At 42.2% G+C, this 18138-nt stretch overlaps 1 pseudogene; it reads left to right on the top strand.

Annotated features, from left to right (window-relative positions):
• Positions 1 to 16630: 16630 nt before the first annotated feature.
• LOC115895359 lies at positions 16631 to 16743 on the top strand (annotated as a pseudogene).
• Positions 16744 to 18138: the final 1395 nt, after the last annotated feature.

Raw genomic sequence — 18138 nt, 5'->3', positions numbered from 1 at the left:
CTGATAATTTGGGATTTTTAATTGAGGAATTTGGGCTGTTTACGTTTAATGTAATTATTGACATGTTTGGGCTTAAATCTACATCATATTTTTTATTGTCTCATCTGTTCTTTTTTATTCCCTTTCCTCTTTTTCTGCTTTTTTTTGGAGTATTTTTTATAATTCCATTTTTTTCTCTTTAGTTGGTTTATTAGCTATAACTCTTTGTTGAGTTATTTTAGTTGCTACTTTAGGGTTTATAATTAAGTTCATAATTTTACACATACACACACACACATATATATAGCAGTTGATATCTTTTATAAATATTTAATAAGAAAATAATGAGAAAAAAATTATTGTATTTACCCAGGCAGTTGCAGTTTCTGATGCTTCATTCCTTTTTCTCAATCTAAGTCTATATCTGGAATAATTTTTCTTCTGCTCTAAGAATCTTAATATTTTTTGTGTTATAGTTTTGTTGGTGATAATTCTTTCAGATTTTGTGTTTTGTAAACATCTTAATTTTGCCTTTGTTTTAAAAAGACATTTAAAAATCATTAAATAATTCTAGGTTGGTTGTTTTGGGTATTTCTATAAATATTCTTGACAGCTTTTCTGGAACACAGTTAAATTACTAGGAAACGGTTTAATCCGTGTGGGTCTTGCTTTTATATTTTGTTAGGTGAGACCAAAGCAGCATTTAATCTAGGGTTAATTCTTCCTTGTTACTGAAGCAAGACTCTTTTTAATACTCCCATCAACTGAGAAGTTTTCCATTGTAGCTGTTGGGAAAATCCGCTATTAGAGGATGGTATTCATCTGATCCTTTGGGGTGGCTGCTTCCTTATGCTTGGGTAAGTTTCTTCACAGGCACGCATTGATCAGTACTTTAGTTGGACCCCCTGCAGGTCTCCTGAGTTCTCTTTCTGTACATCCTTTTCTCTGGAACTCGGGGCCCTGAAAATTGTAGCTACCTTGGCTTTCCTAGACTTCCATCTCCTTCTCTCATCTTTTTTTTTTTTTTTTTTTTTTTGAGACAGAGTTTTACTCTTATTGCTCAGGCTGGAGTGCAATGGCACAGTCTCTGCTGACTGCAACCTCTGCTTCCCAGGTTCAAGCGATTCTCCTGCCTCAGTCTCCCGAGTAGCTGGGATTACAAGCACCCACCACCACGCCTGGCTGATTTTTGTAATTTTAATAGAGACAATGTCACCAAGTTGGCCAGGCTGTTCTTGAACTCATGACCTCAGGTGATCCACCTGCCTCAGCCTCCCGAAGTGCTAGGATTACAAGTGTGAGCTGCCATGCCAGACCTCCTTCTCTCTTCTTTCTCTTCTTTACACCATGACTTAGACATCTGCTTTCTCTACATGGTAAGATACGGCAGTTAGTAGAATCACCTCTTTTTGTTTCCCATCTCTCAGGGACTACTGTCTTATCTTTTCTGATGTCCAATAGTTTGCGAGTCATTACATATATTTTGTTTCTTTAAAAAACTTTGTTTCAGGAGGGAAATGCTAATTCTATTTCATGCTAAACTCCACCTTGGCCCGCAGCAGAGGCCAAATGAAGACACTTATGAGAGTAAAAGGAGAAAGCTCCACTAATAATTATACCTTGTAACAGGCATAAACTGAACTGTCCTAGACAAACTGGGATGTATCCTTATCATGTATATGAAGAGCATTACCTGAATTAATCAGTGTTTATAGTAACTTTATGAAGCAGGCAGTGTTCGTTTCATTCACAGATGAGATAAGTGAGGTAGGCAGTAGTTAACTCACTTATCTAGTATTTCACAGGCAGGTTGTGGGTGGTAGAGCAGGGATTTGAATTCACGAACACGGATTCTGAGCCCAGGATTATTGGCACCACTCACTACCCCTACCACCACCAGCACCACTCTCAGTCTCCAACCATATGCGGCTTGGAAAGGTTAGCATTCAGTGATATTATCCACAACATGCAGTTTGTAGTAGATCCTGTACCTGCTCTGGGCATTAGGGGGGGTCTTCGAGGGCCAGCTCCCTTCCTGTCTGCTTCTCCACCAATTTCATGAACGTTCTGGTTTTTGTTACCTTCTCTCTTCCTTCCCCTGTGGTTTGCCTGTTTCTCCTGCCAGTGAACTTTAGGACTAGACCCAGCGTGGAGTCTCCCCATTCTTCTCTGACCTCCAAACTGGCCCCCTCCGAGGAACACTGATGAAACCACAGTGGGATGTGCTGTGTCCACTGGGTCCTGCATCTGTGCTTCTAGCGTTTCGACCGAGCCCTCAGTGGCTTCCCTGCCAGGCAGCTCTGCCTCACTCACCCTCCAACCCGGCATGTGTCATGCACATTACGATGCCAAGTATATGTCACACATGATCTTGCCCCCTAGAGTCATCCGCAGAGTGATGAGGCCACCGTGGTGTTGAATGGGTTCAGGAATCCACACTCCTCACTTTAATTCAGTCCTGTCTTTTCTATCAGTGTACCAGTGTTAAGGGAAAAAGCCACAGGAAGCAGCCTGGTTTAAAACAACACACTCGTTATTCAGCTGATTATACAGACTTAAGCTCTTTTCCTCCAAGTTTCCCCCTCCCTCCCCGGCTGTCATGCAGCACCCCCTCATCCCCCACTGCCCATCACCCTCTCTGGAGGCCACCCACAGTGGTCTCTTCTTTGTTCTCCGATCTGTTGTCAGCCAAGGATATCCCTTTGTTCCCTTATCTTGCCTTGTTCAGGAATGTTATCTGTGTTGAGGCCTAATTTGTTTCATCACCTCTTTCACCTCCCCGGGACCTTCACTCCCCTGCTTTCTTACCAAGGTCAACTCTCCTCTCCCCTCTCAGGAATTTGCTCTTATCTATGTAGCAGGGTTGCATTTTATTCTGCAAGACCACAGGGCAAGAAATGCCACATTCTTTTCCTTCTTTAAGTCAAGTTTAATATGAAATAGCAGAAAATTCAATATCTGTCTTTACCTGGGCTTCTTCCGCTACCAATCCAACCTCACAGTATCAGGCAAAGGCTCGTGATGTCTTTGCACATGGCATTTTCAGGGAAGGCTTGACTTGGCTCTGGCCTGGACAGGTTACCAATTATAGGCTTATTGTCCCAACCTTGCTGTTCCCGTGAAGGTAAAACCTGGAGGATTCGGTGCCAAATTTGAGTGTGGTACTGTGGCGCTCGTAGATAAATCAATAGCTGTTTAACTCCCATCCCAGCCAGTGACAACCAGGCATAGACCAGCCTTTGTTTGTGGGAACCCCAGAGGACTTCACCCTTGTTGTCTTGTCGGATAAATATCTCCCTTCCCTGTCTTAGTAAGTTCAGGCTGCTCTAACAGAACACCATAGACAGGGTGGCTTAAACAACAGACAGTTATTTGTAATAGTTCTGGAGTCTGGTGTGCACCCTAAATTTCTGAGACGCGTCTCAGTCAATTTAGAAAGTTTATTTTGCCAAGGTTAAGGACATGCCCGTGACACAGCCTCAGGAGCTCCTGACGACATGTGCCCGAGGCGGCTAGTGTACAGTTTGCTTTTATACCTTTTATAGAGACATAATACATCAATCAATACATGTACGATGTACTGATTATTCCTCCCACCCTGAGTTATCCTGCCCTTCCAGATTGAACCAGTGTAATTCTGGCTGGTTCAATCTGGAAGGGCAGGATAACTCAGGGTGGGAGGAATGTCTGGATTTTGAGAAGCGGTTGTGGAGATCTAAGTTTTATGCAGAGGAAGCCTCCAAGTAGCAGGCTTCAGAGAGGATAGAGTGCAAATGTTTCTTATCAGGCTTTAGGTTTGTATTGATGTTAATGCTGGTGGAGTATAATGAGGACTGTCCAACCCCCACTTCCCATCATAGCCTGAACGTCTTTCAGGTTAAATTTTAGGAAGCCCTGGCTGAGGAGAGGGTTCATTCCGATGGTTGTTGGGGGTAGAATGGGGGCCTGGGAGTTTTATTTTTGGTTTACACTGGGAAGTATAAGATCAAGATCTCGGCAAATTAGTTATCTCGCAGAGACCCTCTGTCTGGTTTGCAGATTGCGGTCTTCTCGTCTTTTCATGTTCTCACATGGTGGAGAGCAGAGAGAGGAAAAACAAGCTCTCTCGTGTCTTTTTTTTTGAGACGGAGTCTCGCTCTGTCACCCAGGCTGGAGTGCAGTGGCGCGATCTCATGTCTTTTAATAAGGGCACTGATTCCATTCATAAGGATTCCATTTCCTGACCTAATTACCTCCGAGGCCCCACTTTCTAATACCATCATGTTGTAGGTTAGGATTTCAATACATGAATTTTGGGGGTACAAAAACATTCAGTCCATAGCATCCCGTTAGTTTAAATTGCTTGTAAAAATTCAAAGAACTTTCACTTCTCCCTGTCCAATATAATCCACCATAACATCCTTCAGAGAGGCAAGGCTTTTGAGAAACAAATAGCTAGGAAGGACTTTATCTCCTCTGCCTGGCAAGTTTGCTTTTGACTCTGGGTCACAGAAACACCTGAGGCAACAACACACAAAGATATGTTTTCTTCTCTAAGCTGGGCAAGGGAAACGTAACTTGAAGTAAGGGGAAAAAAGCACACATTTATATCTGAATACTGCAGTTTCTACTACTTGTTAACTGTGTGACATTGGACATCTAAAAACTGAGGCTCATGAAAGCATCTGCAATCTGACTTCTTAGGGTCGTTTTGAAGATTAAGTAAGTTAATAGTGTGAAAACTGCTTAGAACAATGCTATACAAGTGTTAGTTATGGTTAGTGTTAGCTAATAGTTCTGCTTGTGACGTTTTGTCTGTGCTGCTTATTTCATACATCTTACTTGGAGCTTCCAAAGTTAGCACTTAGAGTGAATATTAGATTGGTGCAAAAGAAATTGCAGTTTTTGCCATTAAAAGCGTAGGCAAAACAGCAATTACTTTTGCACCAACCTAATAGCTTATGTATGCAGAATTACCTGCAAATTCCTTTGGAGACTAGCCATCATATTTCTTGCTGTGTCTAACCCAGGCAGTTTTCCTCCCAGCATTAAATTCACTTGTGTTGTCTTGGGTTGGTCTCCCAGCGATGGTGTTGCTTGCAGATTTATACCTCTCCTCTAACAGCCAATCTGGAAAAGGCCTACATTTGGTGAAAAGCTGCAGAATCATCCATGCTGCTTATTTTTTTCTTCTTTCTTTCTCTCTCTCTGTTGAGTATGTATAGTGGAAATCATATAAGTTAAACGTGAATGAACTCTAACTTGCAGGTTTCCTGAAGTCCATCCCATCCTAAGCCTAGCTGAATATGAAATTGACATCCCCTTCTATTTCAGGTCCTTCGTGATGCCATTGGTCAGATAGGGCAGAGAACAAGAAGTTCAGAGATTCCCCTGGACTGCCACCATTGCTGTCCTCATGATGTTCCCAAAGGCAGATCATTTTGCTCTTCTTTTAGGAAATAATAGTAACTGACTGACTTCACCGAAGTCTCCTCTCTCCCTTGTCCTAATCCTTGGTGGATACAATGAGTCCTTTACATGGGGCAGTAGGGTGTATATTAGGATTCTAGGGGATGTTCTTCATCCCTGGTGGCAGCTATGCAAGGAGTATTCAACCGTATGTGCCTGTTGAGCATCACCTGTAGTTTTTGCTTGTATCAAGATATAGTCTTCTAGAACAGGAGCAGTGGCTCATGCTTATAATCCTAAAGCTTTGGGAGACTGAGGCAGGAGGATCACTTGAGCCCAGGAGTTCGAGACCAGCTTGGACAACATAAGGGAGACTTCATCTCTACAAAATAAAAAATAAAATAATTAGTCAGATGTGGTGGCACATGCCTGTAGTACCAGCTACTCAGGAAGCTGAGCTGGGAGGATTGCTTGTGCCCGGGAGGTCAAGGCTGCAGTGAACCACGATCGTGCCCCTTCACTCCAGCCTGGGCAACCAAACAAGATGCTGCCTCAGAAAGAGAAGGAAAAAAAGGAATACTCTTCTAAAAGAGATGACACAGGCAAATATTAGCCACATACACTTGAACATGGAAAAAATTAAAACTGAACCAACAACACCCTGGACCAGGTACCCCACATTTAGTTTTTCTGCCACCTCTGTCACTAAACAACTAAGTGGTCTCAGGTGAGCCCCGTCTCCTCTCTGAGGCTCAGTTTTCTCATCTGTGAAATGAGGGGCTGTGCATAATGACTTCCCAGTTCTATCATCGTACACTCTGTGTTTCCACCTGATCATTGTAAACTCTTCCTTGAAACCTTTCCATGACAGGAATGGGTTTGGGGAATGAACTGGAGAATGGTATTGTTTCTTAGGAAAGTTACCTGGTGGAGATGGTGTAGTAATTTTAGTTTCCTTTGTGGGGACCACTTCTGCTGTAATCTTTATGCATGTTATGGGTAGAGTTGAATCCACCACCTCAGCTCCAAGGATCAGTCCATCCTCTTTGTCATGGTGATAAGTTCATGCATAGGCATGTGACCCAAGTGATTCAATGGGAGTCACTCCTGAAAGTGATGGAAACTATTAGAAAAGAATCATTGTCTTTTCTTCAGTATTGGTACACTGGTACGGATAGAGTTGGTAATGGCCATCCTTGACGTAACATGGAGAGTATGTCCAAGAAATGAGGCTGATAGACACATAGTTACAGAGAGACAGAAGCATGCAGAAACAGAGAGATAGTATTCTGATAACATTGTTGAGTCCCTTGATCCTGGCCTTTCCTTTTGGGCTTTACAGTAACAAGAGTCACTGAATATCCTTTCTGCTCAAACCATTTTGACTTAGGATTCTGTTATCTGCAACTGAATGATGCCTGCCTAACAGGGGTGGTGTTTCCATTGCAATGTTGGGCAGAAGAATTTGCTTCCCTCTAGATGCCATGAGTAGAGGCTTAGAAATGAGAGAAGGGGGTATAATCTCAGACAGCAGAGGGTAACATGGGAAAGGGAAAGACCCTACAATGTGTTGAGCACTGTGCTGCACGTTTCGTATTTTTTCTACCTTTAACTCCATGACCCTATGAGAACTGTGTTATTTTCATTACACCCATTTTTCAGAGAAGGAAGCTGGAGACAAAACAGACTAAGGACTTGCCTGAGGTCACACAATCGGTGGCAGAGCAGAGGTTTATAACCAGACTCATGGTCTCCTGAGCTTCAACTCTTGACCACTGAAGTATAGTTCCATGGTGATTTTTCCCCTTAATTTCCTGCCTAGCTTGCCACATAGCTGGAGTGGGGCTGTAATGTGGATCAAGGCCTCCTGGACTCCAATACATGTGTAAGGGAGATGGAGGAATACAGACAGGGGAGATCTCTAAGTGGACACGTGCTGTGGCTAAAACAAAATCCTGGAAGGTAGATTACCCTCCACACCCCACCCCACACAAGCCAGAAAGGAAAAGATTATCCAAAGAAAATTAATTTTTTAAATAGATACTTTTTTGCAACTTTAACAGAATTGTGATCTATCCATGCAGTTTTAAACTGTCAAATGATTTAGCCATAAATTTTGAAATGAGAATAGATGACGTACAACCACATCAACTTTTTATGAAACGTATTGCAATTTATTAGTTATCAATGCAGTGTGTTTCCGCCTATCTTTTTGGGAAATCAAATATATCATTTTAATATTTTCTTTCACATGCAATATACATTATCTCACAGGATGCTGAGGCTGCCTCTGAGAATTTCTGTCATTTCCTCCTTGTCCTTATTTCCTTCTCTGTTTCATCTGTGGTGTGTTTGTCTTTATATGCTCCCTTCCATTTGACTGTACAGGAAAGCTCTATGAAGGGAGTCTGGTTATAAACCTCAGCCTTGCCTCCTATCGTGTGACCTCAGGCAAGTCCTTAATCTGTGTTTTTTTTTTGCCTCCAGTTCCCTTCTCTGAAAAATGGGCATAATAAAAATAGTACCTTTCTCATATGGTTATGGAATTAAATGTAAAATATGATATACTGCACATTAGCTCTTTCATTTTTTGTTTTATGCTGCCTTGTACATAGTAGGTGCTCAATAAATTCTGTTAAGTGACTGTATTATAAAATAATTCAGTTTATCTCATTATAAATAATAACAAAGGATAAGTAATTTTAAAGCTAATGTTATAAATTGAAGTTAATATATATCCTGACAATTGCACAATTTCTAAGTGTACAGCTTGAATAAATTATCACATATTAAATGCACCTATGTAATGACCACTCAGATCAAGAAATAAACCATTAGTAGCTTTCCAGTAGCCCCGACTTTTGTTTCCCCCAGTTCACTACAATTTTGACTTCTACTTCATTCATCAATTTTACTTGTTTTTGGACCTAATATAAATGGACCCATACAGTATATATTCTTTCGCGTCAAGCTTTTTAAAAAGGTAACATCATTTTTTGAAACTTATTTGTGTAATTTATTATAGCAGTAATTCATTCCTTTTCATTGCTGTATAGAATTCTATTTAATGATACACCACAATTTGCTCATTCATTCTATTATTGATGGACATTTGGGTTGTTCAAAGGGCTTTTATTCTACTTGAATATGCCACTATGAACATTTTTGTTTCTTGCTAAACAATCCCATCAAAAAGTGAGCTAATGACCTAAATAGAAAACTCTTAAAAGAAGATATACAAATGACCAACAAACATATGAAAAAATGTTCAACATCACTAATGATTAGGGACATGCAGGTTAAAAACCACAATGTGATACCACCTTATTCCCGCAAGAATAGCCATTATCAAAAAATCAAAAAATAATAGATGGTGTGGATGCAGTGAAAAGGGAACACTTCTACACTGCTGGTAGGAATGTAAACTAGTACAACCACTATGGAAAACAGTGTGGAGATTTCTTAAAAAACTAAAAGTAGGACTACCATTTGATCCTGGAATCCCACTACTGGGTATCTATCCAGAGGAAAAGAAGTCATTATAAGAAAAAGATGCTTGCACACACATGTTTATAGCAGCACAATTCACGACTGCAAAAATGTGGATCTAGCCTGAATATCAATGAGTGTATAAACTGTGGTGTGTGTGTATATATATATACACATACCATATATATACGCACACATATATATACCATATATATATACACGCCACACATATATACCACACACCATATATATACACGCACCACATACACATATATATATGTATATATATGGTGTATTTATATATATAAAGTGGTCTTAAAAAGGAATGAATTAATGGCATTTGCAGCACGTGGATGGGATTGGAGACTATTATTCTAAGAGGAGTTAACTCAGAAATGGAAAACCAAACATCGTATGTTCTTGCTTCTAAGTGGGGGCTAATCTATGAGGATGCAGGGGCATAAGTATGATACAATGGACTTTGGGGACCCAGAGGGAAAGGGTGGGAAGTGGGTGAGGGATAAAAGACAAAAAGTGTGTTCAGTGTATCCTACTCAGGTGATGGGTGCACCCAAATCTCACAAATCACCACAAAAGAACTTACTCATGTAACCAAATACCACCTGTTCCCCAAAAACCTATGGAAATAAAAAATTTAAAGAAAAAGGAACACTTTTATACATCTTTATTGGGATACATATGCATGCATTTTTTGGGCTTATGCCTAGGAGTAGAATTTTTGGTTCACTGGCCTTGCACATTTTCAATGTTGGTAGATATTGCCAAATGGTTTTTGAAGCAGTTATGCCAATTCATGTTGTCAGTGCTCCACAGTGGAAGACCACTAGGAATACACTTGGAGTGGAAAATGAACAAAATTAGGTTCATTAATTCATTTCAACAAGGGAGAGCACACACGAAGGGGATGGTGAGACGTCTCAAGAAAAGGGTTTTGGGAAGAATTAGGAGATTTGGACTTCTGTTAGGTGGCTTTGGGAGGGTTCACGGAAACTGGGCTTTGCTCTTAATTGGATACTGTCAGGAAGCCAGGTTAATTCTGTGACTGGATGGCTTAATCATTTTTATCCAGAAAGCAGGAAAAATGGAATGAGGCTAAACTGGAATTTGAAGAGAAGTAGCATTGACTCACATAAGCCAATGTATTAATTTCCTGTGGCTGCTGTAGCAAAGTACTGGGTGGCTTAAAACAACAGAAATTTAGTTTATTTTCTCACAATTCTGCAGACTAAAAGTCTGAAATTAAGGTGTTGGCAGGGCTAGTTTCATTTTGGAAGCACGGAAGGAGAATTTATTCCATGCCTTTCTCCTAGCTTCTGGTGATGGCTGGCAATCCTTGGCTCTCCCTGGCTTGTAGATGCATTGCTCCAATCTCTTCCCCTGTTGTCCTATGATGTGCTCTCTTGTCTGTATCTCTAGTCAATTTCTTGTAAGGACAATAACCATACTGGATTAGGGCCCACACTAATGACCTCCTTTTGATTGTGTTTACATAAACACCCTACTTTCAAATAAGGGCGTATGAACAGGCACTGGTGATTAAGACATCGATTTCTTTCTTTTTTTTTTTTTTTGAGACGGAGTCTCGCTCTGTCGCCCAGGCTGGAGTGCAATGCAGTGGCCGGATCTCAGCTCACTGCAAGCTCTGCCTCCCGGGTTTTACGCCATTCTCCTGCCTCAGCCTCCCAAGTAGCTGGGACTACAGGCGCCTGCCACCTCGCCCGGCTAGTTTTTTGTATTTTTTTAGTAGAGACGGGGTTTCACTGTGTTAGCCAGGATGGTCTCGATCTCCTGACCTCGTGATCCACCTGTCTTGGCCTCCCAAAGTGCTGGGATTACAGGCTTGAGCCACCGCGCCCGGCCTGATTTATTTCTTGAAGGGGTAGTATTCAACCCATAACCACTGAGATATAGGGTTGGTTTTGGTTGGTTTTGTAGCCTGAACAGTGTTCTTAATTTTGTCTGTGTTGAGATGTGATTATGGAGGGGTCTTACTATCTGGTGTAACAGGAAGTATGTTCAGTGGGAGAATACTATGGCCTAGCTTCCTGTTTTCGGGGTGACTTTTCTATTTCTCGATAGCCTTCATTCTTTGTATTGTCAAGCTTGTTAATTTCAGTCATTCTGGTCAGTGTGAATTGATATCTTATTGTAGGTGTAATTTGCGTTTCCTTGATGTCAATGAGATTGAGCACCTTTTAGGATTGTGGGGGCTGTTTGCATATGCTTTTTTTATAAAGTGTTTGTTCAAGTCTATTGCCATTTCTTTATTAGGCTGCCTACCATTTTCTTATTGAATTTCTAGAGCTTTTAACATATTCTGAATACAAGTTCTTACCAATACTATATATAGGTATATGGTATTGGTAATATTTTCTGCTAAATCGTGGCTTACCTTTCTGTTTACATGCACCAGAGGGACAAGAACATTCCATCAATGGTATGTTTTTACTTTCACCCAGGTATCAGGTATTGTATAGACACAGGCATAGGCCATGTTTGATTCAGCTTACCACGAACTCCCTGACCTCAACTCCTGCTTCTCTCCCCAGGTCCACCCTGCTCCAGCTGTACTTACTGCTGCCTTTGCCTGGAACGTTCTTTCCTTAGATAACCTCATGACTTGCATACCTCCCTACCTCTTCTTAATGAGGACTTCCTGTGCCACATTGTAATGATTGTATGCTCCATGCCATACTTATGCCTAGAAATCTCTGTCTACCTTCCCTGCCTTTTCTCATATAATTCCTTGCCATCTGACATATGACAAGTATTTGAGTGCTGTCTATCTCCTCCTGAGATAATGTGAGCTCCATGAGGACAGGTTTTGTTTGTTTGTTTGGTTTCCTGCGTATGCCTAGTACTTAGAACAATGCCTGCATGTAGGAGCTGACCAATGAATATATCTATTGCATAAACAAATGAAGAAAGGAATGAATGATCGAAATGAACAGGTAGGAATGGAACCGTGCTGCCCGTATGTTGCTGATCTGATGTGGGACTCATGGTCCAATACAGAGTTTATAGAAACTACTGGGTGGCTCTTGTGTGATATTCACCAAGACTCCGGTGATGATAGGATTATACTCTGAGATTTAAGTTTTAAAATTAACATATAATGGATCTTAACAACTGTAAGAGAAGGGATAGCTCCCAGGCTGCAAATCACCTCAGCAATCTGAGGTCAAATGAATAAGCATATCTAATGAAAAACATGTTGGTCAAAGGAATTTTAATCTGTTCATGAAAGCAAAGTGAAAGGAGAATCTTGGAGGCAATTTTTGGCAATATCCATCCAGACTCTGTCCAGGAGAAAGGGGCATTGCCAACCAACTTGGAGGATTCCAGACCCATTGGCAAGGGCATCCCTCCTGGAGCTGGTTGAAGGCAGTAAGATCAGTTGGCTTTAGTCCCTTGGTGAAGCCATCTTCAGAGTGTGTTGGCTGCCTTAGGTTATCTTGTGTGATGCTCCTACAAGTCCGATGCCTTATAATTCCACTAAGCTTTCAGGTAAAATAGGTTTGGCCCTCCTTATAAGTCAGGGTCTGGGAAGAGCGTCAACTAATTGGGAGAGCTTCTAAAAGTTTCTATGCCAGTAATTTATCATTTTATGTTAATAAAATTGATAATGAAGTTTTGTAACAAGTCTCGTGAGGTTGAGTAATGGGATTCCATGTCTAAGAAAAGGAGTAGATCTTGTGTGCTGGAAAAGTCAGCTTTCAGAGCCTCTAAGGTTGAGAGCTCAGCCCCCAAGGCTAGTAAAACCATCAGAGGAATGAATTCCACTTCATGAGGCCTTTTGACACATAGACTACCAGTTTCTTCGTGGTTGACCTGCACTTGCATTGGGGAGCCTATGGGCATGTTTCCAGAAGTTTCCTTTGCATGGAACATCTGATTTTTAGCTGTACTCTCATAAGACTTCCTTGCTGGTGAGCTGATGTTACTTTAAGAATTTTAGCTCTTTCAGTCTTAGGTATCATCAGGCATGTCACACTTTCTGTAGATTTGCCTTTTGTAGCTAGAGAAGCTGTAAAATGTTTAGGCCTTAGGCCTACTGAAGACTATCCAATGACCCAGTGTAATATTTTTAATTTGTCCCTTGACAACTTTATGTTCAGATTTCTAATTTCCTTATCAGATGCAAGGCCACAGTAAAAACATCACCAGTTAGGTAAAGTCCAAACTGGAATCTATGTCATCAAGCTGCCGTATTTAATTACCAATGTCCATACGCATTGTGGTTCCTGATTCTATTCCTCTTACACCCTCTTGGAATCAGCTCCATGCTGGGTTTTTCTCATAATACACAGCTGGGAATTCTAGGATTTTCTTCTTGCCTTCTGTATATTTCTGTATATTTCTACCTAACAAGCTGTGGTCAAGACATCTTGCTATGTGGCCAAGATGGGGAAAATGGAGTGAGATAGACAAGTATTGCAATATTTGGGTAGTGAGAACCATCACTTACTGTAATTTTTGGGTGATGAGAACCCAGCAATGCACTTAATAGACTGCTGAGGGGGAGTAAAGGCCTTGCTCAATCAACTTAATGGGAGAACTGAACATCCAAAGATTGTAACTACCATTTGGGGACTTCTTAACACTTGACTTCGTTAAAGAAGTTGTTCAGTAAGAAGCCTGATGTTGCCACCATGTTTATACACACAGTTTTTAAGGCAGGCATAGAGAGGGTTACATTTTGTTTAATCGTCCCTTTAGAAAACAAAGAGGTAGTGTATCATTTAGAATGCATGCAGCTGCCAGTAACAAAATACCCAAGTAATAGTGTGTTAAATAATAAAGGTATTTAAATATACAACATAACAAGAAGTTGGTTTCACAGTTCAGGGAAGTAGGAGGGGAATTCACCATCTCTAAGATTATTTTTTGGCCTTTACTTCACGGGGATAAATGGTTGTCACAGCTTCAAGCATCCAGTCCTGCATTCCAAGCAGAAAGGCAGGGAAACAAGAAGACTCTCTTTCTGAGGCTGTATGGTTTGGTTATCATGAGGAAGCTTCCCAGCAGGCTTCTCCCCGTGTCTCAGTGGACAGAGTTTGGTTGCGTGCCCACTCCTAGGCCAATTGATGGAAAAGCAGGAAGGAGTTACTGCAGTAGTTTAGGTCATCTCAAAGCTGTGAAGAGGTCTGATGCCTTCCCTGGGATGACACGATACCTGCCCTCTACTTCAGCAATATGGGGCATATGCTAGCTGGGAGAGTGGAAATAAAAATGTCTTCCACATGTGTATTTTAATCAATTATATGAACAATTTTTTTAAAATTAGCCTTAAATATGTAGAGATAACTGTTAAATAAATTCCTCACTGGGAGGAGAGAGGGGAGTGGGTGGATTTGATGCTGGGATGGGCAGGTATGCAGGTATCCAGGTAGAAGCTTGGCACCAATTTACCTGTCTCTAGGAAGTTCCTATCCTTTTCCTCCAGTTAGCCTGCATCTGGGATACAAAATCCGCTGAAACATCAGCCTCCGTGAACCACACAGCATGACTTGTTACATGTCACAGATGATTGCCCCTTGCTGGCCACCAAACTTGAACCATTCTGTGCAGGCGCTGCCTGTTGCTTCCTGTTACGTTGTTGAGGTAGGACTGCCAAGTTCTAAACACATTCCCTGACTCCATCCAGAGTGGCACCTGCACACAAAACAATGCCCAGGGAGTGCCAGACCAAAATCATTTCTGCAGAGTTCAACTGGAGCATTAAGTGGCAAGTGGAATTTGACAGAGGGGAGGAGCAACCACACTTTGTATAAGAACATGAAAAAAAAATCACGGTTATTAGATAAGCTGGAGAAAGAACAAAATTACACAGGGATGAATAAAAGTCTTTGCTTAGAGTGTCTGAAAGATACCGACCTCACAGATGGGGTAGGGTTGTGCTGGAGGTAGAGCGATGTCAGCAATAAAGAGAGAGAATAAAGGAAGGAAGTCATGGCCAACTTGCAAAGATTTGTCTCTGCTGTCTGTTCTGTGAAAGCACTTGGCAACAACACCTTTAAAATGAAGGTGTTGGTGTGAAGATCCAACAAGGTGCACTCTCTGAGTCTGGAGCCACTTCCAAAGGAGCTAAATAAAAATGAAGCAATTAATTGAGACACATTGTATAAAAGAAATCAGTGTAATACCAGATGGAAGGAGTCATGTCTGCAATCTTAGTGGAAAGAGCATTATTTATCGAGCATTGACCTTCTAGTGTGAGCACAGTGCATTCATTATCTCATTTAATTCTTATGATCACCAGCTGAGGCAGGTGCTTTCATTATCTCCATTTGACGGATCAGGAGGATTGTAGCTTAAAAGGCTTAACTCATAAGTGGAAAGGTCAGGATGTAGACCGAAGCTTTCTGAATCCAAAATCTGTGTTCCTAACCTCTATTCTGTACTGCTGGCCAAAATTAAAAACACTGAAGTGTGATACAAGGAAATTATAACTCTGATTGGATGAACTGAATACTAGGGTTTGTCTGTTCTTCAGAGGCAAGACGATGGTGTGGATTTAGGAATACGTATTATGGACTGTATTCTAAGTGACAGATTCCCAGCCTAAAGTGGCTCTAAAAAAAAAAAAAAAAAAGGAGGACATGGACTCCTGTGGTCAGCTGAATAAAGGCACCCCAAAATGTCCACATCCTGATCCTCAGAACCCATGAATATCCACATCCTAATCCCCAGAACCCATGAATGTCCATCCTAATCCCCAGAACCCGTGAATATCCACATCCTAATACCTGAAACACATGAATATGTTGCCTTATATGGCAAAAGGGGCTTTGTAGATGTGATTAAGTCAAAGATCCTGAAATGGCAGAGATGGGCCTGGAATATCTGGGTGGTCCCAACATAATCAAAAGGATCCTTATAAAGGAAAGAGGGAGGTTTGGTTATAGAAGTAGGAGACAGGAGGATGGAAGCAAGAAGTTGGAGCAGTGTTAGGAAGGGCCCTGAGCCGAAGAATGTAGGTGGCCTCTAGAAGCTGGGAAAAGGAAAGCCAACAGCTTTTGCCCTAGAGCCTTCAGAAGGAACACAGCCCTGCCAACATCTTGATTTTGGACTTCTGACCTCCAGAACTGTAAGAGAATACATTTGTGTTGTTTTAAGCTATCCTTATCATTATTGTGGTAATTTGTTACAGCAGCAAAAGGAAACTAATACAACTCCCTGTACCTGAAAAGCCTAGGACAGCAATGGCTTCAGGCTTGACTGGGTCTAGAGACTCTAATGGGGGGAGCCTTGATGCTGTCCCTCCTCATAACTTAACTGTGCTTTCTTTTGCAAGGGCTGTATTCACTGATGGGCTTTCCTTGGGTTGTGGACAAGCTGACAACAGTAGCCGCAGGCTTTTGCCTCACCACTGTAGCAATCCCAGTAGAGCAGACCGCACCCCTTTCCTAGTAATGTCTGCAAATGTTCCAGGGCTGACCTGCATGGGCCTGGCTTGTACCCTCAATGATCACTGTGATTCTGATTGGCCAAATCTCATCACTGACTGTGTCTCAAGGTAGGAGGGAGGTCAGCCTCACCTGAACCTCAGTGACTCTTAAGGTAGAGGGGTGCTTTGCAAAGGAAAGTCCAGCTGGGCAGGCAAAAGCAATGGATGCCTACCAGACAGTGTGAGGCAGGAGCACTGGGACTTGGACTCTTATTGGTTCTAAGGGAAACCAGAGAGACAGAAATAGAGGTTTCTGTCTCACCAGCAGAGACAGTTAACAAAACCAAAAAACCCTCCCCCTCCATCCTTTTGTGGTTCGTAAGTGTGATGATTGGGTTTTCATACTCATGTGTGAAATGTGCCTCCCTCAAGCCTTGTTATGATGTGGCAGGCACATTACCCTTACCCATCTGATGAAAAGAAAAGGAAAAACAAAAATTGGGGAATCAATTATAGGCAGCAGTGATGGGGTGAATTCAAGGTCTTGCTGCAATCTGATGGAGAAAGACAGGTGTGAAAGGGACAGGAAAATAAAAAGGAAGGATCCCCTGGTTGTTGGATGGGAGAAACAAGAGGACCATGAGAACGATTCCTTTGGACACATGTGACCTGATGGCATCTCCAGACCCCGAGCTCCTGAGTTAATTCATCGCCTCAGATCAGCTGATGCTTACTGAGCACCTAACACGTGCAGGTTTTCCTCTTGATGCTTAGAACACAGCAATAAGAAAGACAGACAAAAATTCCTGACCTCACAGAGGTTGTCTGATAGTAGGAAGCAGGAACAAACAGACAATAAAGTAAATAAATAAGGAGACCAGGGTGGCTGTTGTCTATCACCTGAAGGTAATACTAACAGGTGAGGGTGTCAGTCAACAGAGGCTGCACTGATGTGAGATGAAGTAAACCTTGTTAGAAGTTGGCCTTGACTCAGAGAACTCAAGAACTATCAGATAGCTGTGAACACAGGATGGCATGATCTGACTCATACTTCTGAAGGATCAGGAAAACTCGACTTGGTTTTAGAACCAGGGGCCAAACTGTCCATCCTGTTCAGCTATAAGCACCAAAAGAGAGATGCCCTTACTTGGGGGCAAGAATAAAAGAAGCAGCAACTTGAGGCTCCTTCTGTGAGCCACATGGAACAATACTCTAGATGGACTGGCTCTAGACAGTAGCCGCAGGCTTTTGCCTCACCACTGTAGCAATCCCAGTAGAGCCGACCGCACCCCTTTCCTAGTAACGTCTGCAATGTCCCAGGGCTGACCTGCACAGGCCTGGCTTGTACCCTCAATGATCACCGTGATTCTGATTGGCCAGATCTTATCACTGACTGTGTCTCAAGATAGGAGGGAGGTCAGCCCCACCTGAACCTCAGTGACTCTTAAGGTAGAGGGGTGCTTTGCAAAGGAAAGTCCAGCTGGGCAGGTAAAAGCGATGGATGCCTGCCACACATAGGGTGTACCTGCCACAGTGCCACCGTATCATCTGCCTCTTTGCTCACTTTTGAAGTTGAATGTCAAGGGTGAAGGGTGATGGCCTAGAAAGTGAGCACTGCTCAGTCTCGGCCTCAGTGAGGGAACTCCAAAGGCTGGGACTCTCCGTTGGGGTTTCCAGTGGTATGCAGAGACTCATGGAGCAGACTGAGTTCAGCTGGGGTGCAAAGACTGCTCTGCAGAGTCCATTCTCGGCAAACAGCCAGGCCCACCCAGGGAAGGAGCTCAGGATCTGGAGATGCCATCAGGTCACATGTATCCAAAGGAATCGTTCTCATGGTCCTCTTGTTTCTCCCATCCAACAACCAAGGGATC

Source organism: Rhinopithecus roxellana, chromosome 20 (assembly GCF_007565055.1).
Source record: "Rhinopithecus roxellana isolate Shanxi Qingling chromosome 20, ASM756505v1, whole genome shotgun sequence".
NCBI lineage: Eukaryota > Metazoa > Chordata > Mammalia > Primates > Cercopithecidae > Rhinopithecus > Rhinopithecus roxellana.
Note: the sequence above shows the minus strand (reverse complement) of the source record. Positions and strands in the feature narration are given on the sequence as shown.